Source organism: Maylandia zebra, unplaced genomic scaffold (genome assembly GCF_041146795.1).
Source record: "Maylandia zebra isolate NMK-2024a unplaced genomic scaffold, Mzebra_GT3a scaffold11, whole genome shotgun sequence".
Classification (NCBI taxonomy): domain Eukaryota; kingdom Metazoa; phylum Chordata; class Actinopteri; order Cichliformes; family Cichlidae; genus Maylandia; species Maylandia zebra.
Window position 1 is genome coordinate 7,732,166 of NW_027490041.1, and position 12,482 is coordinate 7,744,647.

At 42.1% G+C, this 12,482-nt stretch overlaps 1 long non-coding RNA gene across 1 annotated transcript; it reads left to right on the plus strand.

Moving 5' to 3' along the window:
* Window positions 1-320: 320 nt before the first annotated feature.
* Window positions 321-10,024, plus strand: LOC143415864 (uncharacterized). Its single transcript, XR_013096284.1, has 2 exons — window positions 321-8,206; window positions 8,374-10,024. It is a non-coding gene; the product is annotated as an uncharacterized LOC143415864 (long non-coding RNA).
* The last annotated feature ends 2,458 nt before the right edge of the window (window positions 10,025-12,482 follow it).

Consider the following 12,482-nt stretch of genomic DNA (forward strand, 5'->3'; position numbering starts at 1 on the left):
TCCTGGGTTTATGTTTCCCTGGTCTCCTGGTTCCTCAGTGTCCCTGTGCTGAGTGGAGTGTAAAGAGTGTCTCCTGTTACAGAAACACTCTGACTGTTGAACAGATAGTTCAGTCTGTACATGTCTGTCTCTTTCACTCACAAACACGTTTTCAGATTCATGGATTCAATCAGTTGATGTTTGAAACTCTTCTAAATGATTCCTTGTAAACTTCTTCAGTCACAAACAAACAGGAAGTGATGTCACATGTGTTCCTGTCCACACAGCAGAATGAGTCTATTGCTGACAGTGATGTACAAACAGAGTGAGCATTTCTGAGGCCCAAAATAAACTAAGTAGTTCACTGAATGAACAATGGACTGTGAGCTCAGTTCCTTCATCATTAGTATGGATTATATATGTATATGTATTATATTAGTATCATATATATCAGGTGCTGCTGCTTTCAGTCATTGTGCAAATGTGCTGTTTGTAAGGTTGTAAAGCTGCAGTCAGCTGAGACTGAAGAAGTCACCTGATCAGTGAGCAAACGTTTCTGAAAAGGTCCAGATGAACAGAATCAACCTTTTGGGATCAGCCAGCAATGCAGCATCATTGTTGTTCAGCTTCAGAGGTTTGCAGGAATGAACTGATGACCAGAAACAGCTGCAAAGTCCAAGAAAATACCAGCTGGAGTTCAGCTGCATTTGAAGAAGTCAAAGAAAAGTAAGGATGGCAAAGGGCGACGTTTTCTTCCAAAGAGCTGCAAACATGGTCGACGCCTCATTAGAAGAATCATCTGGACATTTGTGAGGAACTCTAACCAAGAAAGCAACGTCACACAGATCCAACAGACAGTTTCCATGACTGCAAGTGTTGAGTGGAAAAATGCTACATTGCATTATTGCATCCTCTCACCACAGGAGGCGCTGTTGGCACCACTGATTGCTGATCAGCTGTTCTCTGATGATCTGATTGATACTGTGAATAACGGGACTCACTGAACTCTGTGACACAGTGAAGATTACAGAGTTTAACTTCAACATCTGACTGACGTCACACAGACAGAAGGATGAACCAGTGAGGCACAGAACACAGTTACTGGAGATACTGGATCAGCTCCATGTGAACCTCTGATGGAGAAGCTGCTGAGCCAGAGAAACATCAGGACATGACAGCAGCTGCACTTATCTAACAACATGTAGCAGAGCTGATCTATGTTAGAGGATCTATCACAGCAGCTGAAGCCAAAGTCCAACACTGGATACCAGCTGAGCCTGTGCTGAGTGTAGTGTTACAGGAAAAGGGCAGAAACACTGGTAGCTCCCAGTGATGCTGACTGGGGCACAGAGCTGAATGATGCAGCATCAGGACACTGTTTCAGTCTGACTGACAGAGAAACCTGTAGCTGTATCTACATGTGAGGCAGAGGCCACACAAGCAGCTTTCTATGTTTCACAGTGACTGAGATCTTCAGTGGAGGTGGACATTGTGACCAGGAGATATTTTATTTTGTATTCTTATGATCACAGTTAGAATCAGAAGTATCAATCATTAATCATTTACCATTGTTGAATCTGTTGACAGTATAATCTTTTAATTATATCTGTGTTACTCTGAGCAAATATTAATGCACACTGACTGTTTATATAAAGTTGTTGCACTTTAGTGCAGTCACACCAGTCAGACCCACCAGTCCTGTTGGGCCCGGCCCGCCTGCGTGTAGTTCTGCACGTACGCCGGCCTGTAATCACATGCACGCACTTATGTAACACACACGCACGTTCACCTACACACTTAGTAATAATAGGAGGGTCGTCTGAGGACAGTTTTCTGATAGATACACTTTCACAAAATGCACAATGTACTACACACTTGTTTTTCTCTAACAACTGGCAGTTGATGTCCACATTAGGTAAACTCTCTGAACAGGCCCAAACTGTTATCATTTCCAGTAAGGTCTGACTGTGTGACGTCATCATGGCTTATATAAGGAGGGGGAGCTGTCCACTCTTTGGAGATCTGTGGCTGTACGCTTGTCTTCCCATGCTTCTGTCTTAGAAGTGTGTAATAAAATCACTATGTTTGTCACCTACACGGACTCGGCTGTTTTTCCTTCTTACCCAAACTGAACCAGACGCAACAACTTGGTGCCGAAACTCCGGTTGGGGAGGAAGGGAGCTTGCAGCTATCGTGTGGGTGACAAACAGGGGCGGAGGCCAGCAGCCTATCTGAGTGACGCCAGGCGACATAAGAAAAGGTGAGTGCCACCTGTTGATTTTTATCCAAAGGCGCTATATTGGAAGTTAAAACTAAATTTAATTAAATAATATTCACTCGGTCTGGGTTTCTGGCGTTGGTCCATAGTGATCTTGACTAATTAGTTTTAAAATAGGGCATAGTAGTCTGACTAAATTCATTGCTGTTCATTTTGGGGGTGAATTTTGAGTTAAGAAGTTATGTGTTTAAGTTAATACGGTTTAAGGTGTGTGGAAACAAATAAATACGGTTTAAGAGGTTTAAATGTGGGTTGACTGGGAATGCCAGCCAGTCAATCGGTAGTGTAGGGATAATTTGGTTTTAATTGGGTAGCAGAGACGGTCTCGGGCTTCAGATAAATGAAACTGGATGGCAGGGGTCCAACAGTGAGGCGTTTAAAACAAGTAAATTCGTTTAGGACTGAGAAGCTAGGCTCTCTAAGAATGCAGTTGTTCAGCAGGTGGCGCTGACACCTGACCGCGGACGCGTGGTTAGGCTTTTGCCCGGTTTTGGCCTCCCGCTGGGGACTTGGGACTCCCGGTTAATTGGCCAGGTAATCTATGAGTGATTGCCTTCTACTGCATTGATTGATTAAGAAGGTTAGACCTGGCTGCATCCTATCTAAACGTTGGGCACACTGAGCTTTAAGTAAAGCCAAAAGCGTGAACTGTGATGTGTCACGTGGCCGGTGGAGCTCCGTGTTTTCCTGGCGGGGAAGTAGTTTTAAAAGTAATTAGAATTTAGTAATTTGACCGTTCTTCAAGGCGGCGTACTTGAAACGGTAATTGATCAGCAAGAGCCGGGCTCTGGGCTGAAAGATGCTTTTAAATTAGTCAAAGATTTAGGAACACCAGCAGAGAAATAGAGAAGTGAGATAAAGTTGTTCTGGCATATGGTGTTTTCTTAGGAATTCGAGCGCTATCGGGAGGGCGTTCCCGAGGCGTGTATTGACCAGCAAGGCTAGGCCTGGGCTATAGGTGCTTTTAAATTAGTCAAAAAGTTAGGTGTAACCTCTTGTGGCATATGACGTCTATGCGGGCCCGTGTGTATATAGATTATAAATTACCGGTGTGTGTAAATAAGTTGTATAAATCTGTTAGATCTGAAACTCCGGCTAAAGACTTCATCTCTAGTAAAAATCTTTTCTCTTCTCTCCCTCTTTCTCTCAGTTGGGATTCTGTGTGTGTATGTGTGCTGGAGAAAAATAAAAAAGGAAAAGGGTCTCTCTCTGTCTCTGTGAGAGAAAAAAGGTGGGGGCCGAGTGAGCCCGCGGGGCCGAGTGGGTCCGCGGGAGCGAGCGTGTATGCTGTATGAGGAAGAAGGGAGTGGGAAGGAGCGAGTGAAAAGAGTAACCGAGTATTTGGTGATTTTTTATTATTTCAGAGGCTCTGGGTAAGAGTTTTGACTATATTGATTTAATTCTGTGGTTTTGGAGTTGGCGACTTTAGCTGTGAGAGTTGTGAAAAGAGCAGGTTTTTCTTTTGTTGTGATGTTAAGTATAAATTCAATAGACTGTGAGTAATTGGTGTTTTTCTGCCTATTGTGCTGCGTGGAAGACACAGAAGTGTAGAAATGTTTGTGGTTTATCTTTGTTTGACGTTTTATATAGAGTTGGTTGATTCAGGGTGATTTCTCCCGTTTAAGGGAGGAGTTGCATTGTGGTTATGTTAAAGCTTTGCTGTAGGGGTATGAGTGTGAATTTGTGCTGCCTTCGCATGTTTAAATGGATGCATAGAAGTTTGTGAGTGAGAAATTGTTATGGTGGGGTTTAAAGTAGTAAAGAGTCAAACAACGCCCACTGTTTTAAAAAGGCCCAAAACATCATGAAAGACACCTCACATCCTGGCCACTCCCTGTTCGAACTGTTGCCCTAAGACAGACGGTACAGGGCAATCAGAGCAAGGACTAATAGACTCAAACACAGCTGTTATCCAACTGCAATAACACATCTGAATACTACAAAATGTCCACCATGCCACTCTTGTGTTAATCTATGCATGGTCTGAAGCATGACTGTGGGAATACTTAGTATGTTAAGTATTCTATCTATTTTATTTATTGAATTTTATTGTTTTGTTTATATTTTGATATTGCTAGGGATGATGCAATGATCGGGGACCATTCTTAATTTCGTTGGTCTCATGACAATGACAATAAAGTTTTTGATTTTGATTCTGATTCTGAAATCAACCCTCCTCAAGAGTTCAATAATTTAGGCAGTTATGTTTATACAAATACTAAATGTATGTTTAGTGTCTTCATACAGGTGTTTTTTCTTAACCTGGAAACCTGAGTACGGCAGCAGAAGACGGGCCAAGCTTTGGCTAAAAATTCACGGCTGGACACCAGAGTTGTCCCCACCCCTCCCGGAAAAAAAAAAGAAAAAAAAAAAAAAGAGGGAATGTAGTTTTAGGCAGGTTTTTCTCGCTGAACTGCTCTGGGTGCTGTGTCCCTGAATCTCACCAGTGTTAACCTCTGGCGGAAGACATGGAGAAAAGGAAAAGATGTTCCTGGTAAATGACCGAAACAAATAAAACCACACACAACCAGAGAAAGGTATGAGAAGTGTGAGGAATAGACACATGTGCGTGTTAGAGAAATGCCTCATTTGAGAAAAAGTTAAATTAACCCATACACTGCATTTCGTTGCCCTGTACCTGTGCATGTGCAATGACAATAAAGTGGAATTCTATTCCATTCTATATACAGACGTACCCATACATGCAATGAAGAAACAGCTTACATACATGTGCACGTACATGGAAGATTAAAGTAGCGACACTTAACATACACCTGTTTTTAAATGATATAGTTTATCCACTACTGACAAATAGACTCTCTGGGTTGCAGGACGACAACTTAACGTGAAAAGACAAAGACACTGGTCTGATGATTAAGTGAGGATACGACAAATTTAGTGGTTAAATTGGGATATGTTTTTGTTGATTGTTTGAGACAAATGACTACTGAATGGGAGAAAATTCCTTTTTAGGTTTCTAAACAGGATCTAAGAATTTTAACACGTACCTGTGTTGTCCTGTCAACTTGGGGGGTTATGAGTTGATTATGTGGTGAGAAAAAACAAAAAGGGGGGAAAGGAGACCTCGTTGTTTCTCGCCTCTCTGGATAACACAGCCAACACAACACAGCCAACACAACATCATTTTCCTGTTCGCCTGTTTTGTTTGTTTTTGTTTTTTCTGAAAGCCGAAGCTGACCTGGACTCCTACCCTCCCCTCTACCATCGTTGCCCTCTCCGCGACCATCTTTGACCCTTTGACCCCTGAAGGCCACAGCAGCTGGACTCACAACAACAACTTGAGGATGTCAATAGTGCTGCAAAAAAGCGATCTCATGCAGTAGAGACGGAGAGCACTAAACCTAAAGCCCGTTTCACTACACGGGGGAAATTCCCAGGCTGCGTCAGCTGACAGAGCTGTGACGAGACGCGCATTAAGCCCGGAGGAAAAGGGAGGGTGAGCAAAAGAATGCTGACCTCTGAGAAGAGCCGAACAGCAGAGCTTCAGAAGGCCGTGGAGCAAAGGAAAGACAACATAAATAGACTCTGATCTGACGTGGAAGGAAAAGACTCTGAGGTTTTTGCCCTCAGTAAGAGCTTAAGGCATCAGAGCAGAAACTGAGCATGGCTCCGGAGGAGCTGGCTGCTAATGGAACTCATCAGTCAGATGTGGAGTTTCACGTACAGGACTTGAAATCAGGCGGAAGCTTGCTGGAGCAGGAGGTCGTCAGTAAACCCTGAAAGAGCTACAGAAGCAAAAGGGTCAAGTTACAAGGAGAAGATGCAGGCAGCTGCAACAACGGATGAAAACAGACCCTAAGAGGAGGGGAGGACCCTAGGCCATGCTTCAGGCCGCTGGTTTACCTAAACTACAGAACAGGAAGGTGATGAACACAAACATACACCAACACACGAACACACACTTCTGCATGCGCCTACTTAGAATGAAGAGAAACACACACATGAACACTTATGCACTCGTTGAGGGAGTGAAAACTGATACATACCCATGCACTAAAATCAAAATGTTGATTTAATTTACTAAGAAGTGACACACAATGCTCCAGCTGCTGCAATGAAGAATGCTTTACTGACAAAGGCTCAATGCTGCACACAACAAAGTCAAATATAGAATATGCTATAATAATAAGCCCAGAGGGCATTTGTGTGGTCTGGGGAGCAGAGTCCAGAGCGGTTTGGTTATGAAAACGATGCCTGTGCGAGATATCTGGGGCTTAAGGCCTCGACTTAATTGTTTACTGTACACTAAAAAGAAAAGAAAACACTCTGAGCAGTGGTGCAGAGTGAAAACGAGGAATTAACAGTGTGAGTCTTATTTCAGAGCGCCACGTCATTGTGATGGAGATTTAATAAAGGAGGAACACACGGACAAAGAAGAAGAGAAGGGGGGACAGCCCTTGAGCACGATTGCCTGAGGCATTAAAGTTCTGTACTAAATTCTGGTTTCCAGTGTGAGAAAAGTCACGCAGTGCCAGTAGTAGAGCTAGGTTGAGTGATGATTCTAAATTACTGTAAGTAAATCATCGTACACCGTTCAAGTTTCATGATAACGGGGATCTAGACTGTGTTGAACCCTAGGCAATTTGAACAGGTAAAATTCGAGTGACCAAGTAGCAGTTGAATAAAAGTCATTGAATAAGTGTGGAAATAAACTGGCAGAATTAAGAGAATTAAAACATTTCAAGAGCTCAAATTACTTAATGGTTCAATGTTGTTTCACGAACGCAAAACATATAGGTTTAGGGATATGAAAAGGTTGAGGTGGTGTTGATTTGACTCTGTGTAGGTTTAGGTGGGTATTTTTATTGATGGGAAGAATATTCAGTGACACGTCTCAAGACCCGGGCGTCTGCATTTTGTTTTTGTTATTTTTCATTTTATTTTGTTTTATATTTTGAACAGTGCACTGATTTTTGTTTGTGAATCTTTTCTTTAAGCAGATCTGCACATCGGAAATTACAAGCATTACACGTCGGCGAGAAAATTGTTGTAAGTGAGTTTCTCCGCATTGAAATGGGTTCTGGAGGAAACACTTGTGGGGACAATTAGAAACGAGAGTCCCTGTTTAAAAAAGGATTCAGCGAGGTAATCCAAATTCAAGTTCTTGTTTTCTTTTTGAGATGACGTCATTTTGCTGAGTGTGGAAACTAAATGCGACGACAGGTTTCACTATCAGCAAAGAATGGATGAATGGATGAAAGACTGGGAATAAAAACAAACGGACTGACTGGTAAAAGATGACAAGACTTGACCATGACTCAAGGTTAACCACCTCCACCTAGATAGGATAAAAGGGTGGATGAATTTATGTGTGTTTCTTTTTACAGGAGTAGAAGGATGACAAAATATTCGAGGATGAGTGAACCTGTAAATGCCATTTTTGTGTCTTGTGTTGCTTACAGAGGTAACTGCGCAGCGTTACCATTTACATTTTCTTCCCTACAGGGTTACAGTTTTAATGTTTTTCTATTACAGGATTTCTGGGCGGATGTGTGAAGAAACGGTGTTTATGGGTTAGGAGTTGGGGATGCTATTACACTGTATTCTGGTGAGAGTGTTGGGGGAGACACACCCTGTCTTGAAAACTGTGATTCTTTTACAGGAAATGTTTTTATAGCACCTATGGAATGAGGATGGCTGACTACGGTCAATGTGCTGCTAATGTTTGCTTTGCTTTGGTGAGAGGGGTGCAGTAGAAAACAGACAAGTGACATGAAAACAAGTAATAATAACAAATAACAAATTTGGGGACAGTTTGACCTAGAGCCCACTAACTGGCCATTAGGGGCTCTCTCTCTCTTGGAATAACATTGCCCAAAGGGTGAATAAAGCAAATTGTGGCAATAATAGTGATTTAATGATTGGAGAAATCCTGAACATGATACTTGTCTGTTGTGCTGAATCGTTTATTACTCTTATGATTTGCAGGTGGTTGTAAATAAGCTGTTTACTTTAACAGGTTTGCTTTCTAGCTGAATTGCAAAATACAACTAGAACGATTAATTGAGACTAATCGCAACTAACCGGAAACTGAGGAGGTTCTATATAAGGAAGAATTAAAACAGGTATAAAGTGCATTTGATCTTTAATTGCAGGTGGGACCATGAAGATTTTTTGGTACAGATTGCAGGTTGTTGCTCATTATTGAAGTGTGCTCATAAAGGTAAAAGCTATATAGGGGGTCTATCATTTGGTCTGTGTTTTAATAATTTAGGTATGGCAAAATTAAAGGTTTCTAGACAATTTAGGGAACGAGTGAGAAGCATAATTAGATGATCAGAAACTGAGTACTACACTCAAGTTAGAATTAAGAATGCCCAATTTGTTTGAGGTCTGTTGTTCATTTTTATACACACATTGCAAATGTGCTTATAAGGAGCTGGCACTTAGTCTGTGAAGGTCAAAAGCTTCATCCGACAACGGATCGGATTGATATATTGGAGCTATTGACTTCACGTGCAGAGTGTTAAGTGCATGCACGCTTACACACATAAGCATGGCATAGGATTGGAATAAACAAAGTCAACAACATTAGGTTAGGAGAGCCAGCGCAGGAGAGCTGTTGGCTTTCTGTCTCTTGCAGAGAAGGGAACAGACACCAGACGGGGACACGGAGATATGGGGACCCTTCACAGCAACTGGGGTCAAGTGTCATGGCCTTGGGGCTCCTTGATAAGATGGATCCCATAACCACAGCGATAACCAGGAAGGGGTTGGCGAAACCTAGGAACACCAGAGACCAACGTGGTTCGAGAGGCTTTTGGCAAAAAGGGGGACACGGCGGTGACAACGGACAACAAACACACAGATTTGTGTAGCGACTGAAGGGTGGTCTAACCCCGGAAGTCGAAGAAAGAAGAATCCGAGGGCGTTTCTTCACTCCAAGAGGAGGTGGTAAAGGGGCCTGAAGCGTGTCAGGCTGAAACTCGAGTCCGAAGCTAAAAGAACAGCTGGGTTGTGGGAAAATTGGAAAACAACGGAGGCGTTGGGATTGATAAGTGTCATAACGTGTTTGTTTGGTTTGGAAATACATCCTGGTGTGAGTTGGGCTGGCAAGCCAGCCCAAAGAGGAGGAATGTGACCAGGAGATATTTTATTTTGTATTCTTATGATCACAGTTATAATCAGAAGTATCAATCATTAATCATTTACCATTGTTGAACCAGTTGACAGAATAATCTTTGAACCATATCTATGTTAACATTAATCTACACAGATTATCAGTACTTTAATCAGTCTATTGTTGTTCGGTACTATTCATGTTATTTGCTTAAAGCTGTTTCACAGTTCTGTAATCACTCAGAAGCCTGTGGGTCTTGCTGGACCCTGCCTTGGTTCTATGTTCAGTTCTGCACGTACACAGGCCTTGAAAGTACATGCACGCTCTTATATAACACATGCATGTGTACACACACACTTAGTAAGAATAGGAGGGTTGTCTGAGGACAGTTTTCTGATAGATATACTTTCACAATAGACACGAATAGATATACACACCACACACTGGTTTTCTCTGAGTGCTGGGCTGAGTGGAAACATCTGGAGGCCTTATAAGGAGAACTTGTGGAGTGAGGGGAACTTCCTGAGATCTGAGAACTGACTGATACTTATCATGGGACTTGACGTCATCATTGTAATAAAAGCCTTGTGAGATGCTTGTTCGGGGGAGATCGGCTCTAAAAGGCTTGTGATGCTCATCTTCCCCATATGTACATATGTATAATAAAATCACTATTCTGACATCTACTGAGACCATGCAGTCGTTTGTCTCTTCCTCAAATTCGAACCCTGACACTTCTTATTGATAATTGCAGACCCATCTGTCTGCTCAATGATGACTATGAGATTAAGGCTTTAGTACTTGCTAACAGAATGAAAGAGTTCTTGGACACAATTATCGATGAGACACAATCAGGCTTTATGAGAAACAGACACCTTTCTAAGAACATGAGACTGGTTTTAGATCTACTTGATTACTCTGATTTGGTATCTGACTATAGCTTCATTCTCTTCCTGGATTTTTAAAAGGCTTTTGATACAATTGAACATCAATTTATTTTCCACTCTTTGGAAAAATTTGGCATTTTTCTGTAAAGCTATCAAAACCTTGTACACGAATGGCAATAGCTCAATTAAAATGATTAAGACTCCACCCCGAGATTTGACCTGTTATACAAGGAATCAGCACAGCTGATAAGGAGCTCATCATCAGCCAGCTAGCTGATGACACCACACTCTTCTTGAAGAATGCAAATCAAATCCGTCCAGCCCTTAGTGTTATTAGTGATTTCTCTGAGGCATGTTAATACTTTTAGCTATTTTATATCCATAAATCAATGGCGTGTCCAGCGGGGTGGCCAGTCTGGTTGGGGGGGTGGCCTGGGGGGGCACAGGCCACCCCCCCAACCAGACTGGCCACCCCAGGTGCCACCCCAAAGGTAAAACAATAAAATTCAATCAAATATCAAATGTCCGATTATGTTTTCACGGTGAAGCTCAGATATCCGAGTGTAAGTGAATGCAGCATCGGCTTCTGCGCTATGCGCATCACGTTAGCAAAGGTAGGCGAGCCAAGCACGAAGGACAACACTGCAGGAAACAATTTTTCGGTGAAAGAAAATGAGGACAGAATAAATGTCCCGGTAAGTAATATTAAGTTTGTTGAGTTTAGTAAACTTCGGTGAAATTAGAATCCCAAGGAAAAAATAACACTTAAAGAATTTTTGCAGCCGTCGAATATTTCAGACAGTATGCTACTGAGGGCAGCTAACATAAGAGTTATGAGTTATAAGATGCAGGTCGATGTGTAAAAATAACTCCGTTGTTTGGTGGTGGCTATGGCGGGGCTTCCACAGAGGCCAGCAGGTGGATGAGGGAAGGAGAGGCAGGAGGAGAGACTCGAGGCAGCCGCCAGTCCGAGTGTCAGGTGAACTGAACTTCAGGTAAGAAGTTATGACCTGCAGTCTATCTGGGTCAGATATAAACTAAGTTTAGGTGGAGTTTATTTTCGTTGTGCTGACTTTACCCTCAGTTGCAATAACTCGTACTGCGTTCTAGCCAGCTTGATGGAGTTTTTATACAGCTGGGTGGGTGCTATGATGTTATTGATAGTGAACTTTATTTTATTCATGCCAACGGCTCCTTAAAAAAATGGAATGGTCCCTCATTCAGAGAAAATATTACACGTTTCGTATTGAGCTGAGAAGAGGCGCAGTTTGTCCCGGACTTTAGCTAGAATGGAAAAAGACACAAAGCTGGAGTTATTCTGTCTTTACGCTGCACAGCTGCCTCTTCTTCTCCCATTCTCTCTCCTCTCTCTCCTGCTGCTACTTCAATCATGAAACTGATCAATGATCAGCTGATCGGCTTTTCTCTCTCATTTATTTATCGCCCACTTTGCTGGGTGATGTCGGTTTGTATATGTGGTGAGAGGGAAACATGCAGATGAAACCAGGAGATGTCCTTACTGAATCATCAGAGCTGAACAGGTGATGGAGAAACAGGTTTACCTTTTAGGTCACATGAATGAGTTGAAGGGAAGTTATGAACTGTTTCTGAGAGACAAACAACACCAGGATCCTTTTTTATGTAGCTGACAGCTGGTAACTGTGCAGGGGCGGGTCTAGCAAAGTGTTGCCAGGGGGCCAGGTAGGGCATTAACAGGGAGAGGGGGGCACAAAGAAATACTTTTCTTTCTTATTCTCATTTAAAATATCTAGCTTTTATTAAATAATTATCTAAATCTTACAACCAAAGTTTTTATCTGACGTAAAATGTATAGAAATCATACATATACCAACAAGACTGTACATCACTGTCACCACAGCGTTTGTTTTCATTCAAAGGCTTTATGGCTCTAATACCTGGTGGGCCGGTCTCTAGTCAAAATGCCCGATTTTCTGTACCGGTCCAGTCCTGCAGGTTAATACTGGCAGTGTCACCGTGCCAGCTGACTGTATTTCATCATCAGCCAGTGTTGTTCTTTATCAATATTACCAAAGTTTACCATAAGGCAGCATAGAAAGTATTTACTTGCTTTCAGGTTTCATTCAAATGTTAGTCTTTTCATTTGTTTCCCCACTTTTTCCCTGTTTCAAAATCAAACACCAGTTTGTGAGAAGATTATCTTCTTTTTTTAATAGGCAGATAAAGTTTTGCATTGGCATTGGCTAATTTGTCAATTGTTTGCTACAAATGTTCGTAT